The sequence below is a fragment of the Benincasa hispida genome, chromosome 4 (genome assembly GCF_009727055.1).
Source record: "Benincasa hispida cultivar B227 chromosome 4, ASM972705v1, whole genome shotgun sequence".
In the NCBI taxonomy this organism is placed as follows: domain Eukaryota; kingdom Viridiplantae; phylum Streptophyta; class Magnoliopsida; order Cucurbitales; family Cucurbitaceae; genus Benincasa; species Benincasa hispida.
This window is the reverse complement of record NC_052352.1, coordinates 60033795-60036301: the sequence shown is the minus strand read 5'-3', so window position 1 is coordinate 60036301 and position 2507 is coordinate 60033795. Positions and strand designations below refer to the sequence as shown.

The following is a 2507-nucleotide window of genomic DNA, read 5'->3' as shown; positions in this document are numbered from 1 at the left end:
TGTAACTAAATATAACAAAAAGATAGCATTATAGAGTCAACCTTGCATTCAATGAATCAAAATTATAAATGCACTTTACCAATAAAATCTATGGAATATGACCAAGATTTTTGAGTATGTAGTTCAATTAAAACGAGTTTTAATATTAAGATGAGTACTTGCACTTATTGAGGAACCATATTCCAATGCATTGTTAAATTGTTTATTTTGCCAATGTAGCTTATATATTTAAAATCCGAGATCGACTTCCAATATGCTATATTTAAAACAAGCTAAATAGAGATGAGTGAAACCTTTTTAGGTGTGCTTATGGATCATCTTTTACACAGCGCATGCTTCCAGTAAAAATATGCACTCCATATCCCTTTTGTTCAACTAAAAACTGTGGGAAAATATGCAATCCATAAGATAAAATTGTATGGGAATTTTAGGGGCATAGTTAAAATTTGCCTTTACAAGGAGAGAAGAAATACCTGTCCTTATAAGTTGAAGATAAATTATCATGAGCTTCAGCCATAGTAGGCCGAATATTGGAGTTTAGGGCAAAAAGAGACATAAGAAAAGAAGAAATGGGAAAGGAGTTCTGAAGTCATAATATTGAAATAACCCCTTGTTTAAAGCCAAGAGATTGAGCAAAAAAATCGAACTAGAAACAAGCTACAAACAAACTCACCATGTTGTTGAAAAGAAGAACCACGACTTTTACTTGAGCACAGAATGGTCAATTTGTAGTTGGATAAAAGGATTAAAAAAGAGATGCGTAGATTCGAACTAACCGGTAGGGTGAGATCAGACTTCAGAGAGAGAGAGAGACAGAGAGGTGCTTCTCACTCCTTAATCATGCCCGTCTTTAAGACTCACTTCAATAGCTACTTCATCAAGTCTATCCCCTTCTACGAATCCCGCATTGTCGTCGCCACCGCTCAAAAATTTGGAATCCTTGGATATGGTTGCCATCAAGTCCTCGATCTCAATCCCGTCGGTCCCATATCCGAGCACATCGTCTTCGACACTGCCGATGGAGTCTACGACGTCTCTTGGTCTGAATCTCACGACTTCTTCTCGTCGTCGCCATCGCCGATGGCTCTAACAAGCTTTATGACCTCGATCTTTCCCCCACATCTAATCCTATTCGTTCCTTCCACGAACATACTCGCGAGGTTCACTCTGCTGACTACAACCCCGTTCGTCGCGACTCCTTTTTCACTTCCTCTTGGGATGATACCACCAAGCCCTGGACCTTAGACCGCCCCACCAGTGTTACAACATTCAAAGAGCGTGTCTATTGCATCTATTCCTCCGTCTGGAACCTTCGTCACGATGATGTCTTTGCTTCCACCTCTAGCGATTGCACCATTCGCATTTGGGATGTGAGAGAACCAGGCTCCACCATGGAGAGACCTAAGAAGATACCCAAACGTGATGGAGACTGATAGACGGCAGACACCCTGATTCGCACAGCCAAGGAGAGATAGGGTTTGGGTAAGAGAGAAATGAAAGAGTTTGGGTAGGAGAGATAGGCGCAAGAGTGTTGAAAAATGAAAGGGATTTTTTAGTAAAGTAAGAGAAAAAAATAAATACATTAGACCTTTAATGTTGGTTTAAAACCGACATTAAAGCCCATTTTCAATGTCGGTTTAAAATCGACATTAAAGATCCGTTTTTTTTGTATAAAACCGACATTATACATCTGATTTCACTTTTTCCAACCAACATTAAAGCCCAAAATTCTTATAGTGAGTGTGGCAGAGAAGAGAAACAAAACCTTGTTGGGTATGGTTCATTCCATGATGAGTTATACTCAGTTACCAAATTCTTTTTGGGGACACACAGTTGAGACTGCGGTGTATATTTTGAACATAGTTCCCTCGAAAACCCTTTTTGAAATGTCTTACGAGCTCTAGATGGGACGTAAAGGAAATTTATGTCACTTCAGGATTTGGGGTTGTCCAGCACATGTGTTGGTGCAAAATCCTAGAAAGTTGGAACGCCGTTCATAAGTGTACCTATTTATAGGCTACCCAAAAGAAACAAAAGATGGTTTCTTTTATGATCCCTAGGAAAATAAAGTATTTATATCGACAAATACAACCTTCCTAGAGGAAGACTATATAAAGAATCACTCACCTCACAGTAAGCTAGTAATAGAAGAAATGTCTAGAGAAACGAAAAATGTATCAACAAGAGCTGTTGATAGGGCAGGTCCTTCAACAAGAGTTGTTGATCGAGCAGGTCCATCAATAAGAGTTGTTGATGAAACTGATACTTCACATCTTTCTCAAGAGTTGGGAATGCCTCGTCGTAGTGGGAGGGTTGTGCAACAACCTGACCGGTACATGGGTTTAACTGAAACTAAACTCATCATACCAGATGATTGTTTAGAGAATCCATTGTCTTTTAACCAAGCAATGAATGATTGGATAAAGACCAATAGATTAAAGCCATGGACCTTGAAATGGAATCTATGTATTTCAATTATGTCTGGGATATTGTAGATCAACCAGAAG

General features: G+C 39.1%; 1 pseudogene; it reads left to right on the top strand.

The window, feature by feature from the left end:
* Positions 1–840: 840 nt before the first annotated feature.
* Positions 841–1433, top strand: LOC120076273 (annotated as a pseudogene).
* The last annotated feature ends 1074 nt before the right edge of the window (positions 1434–2507 follow it).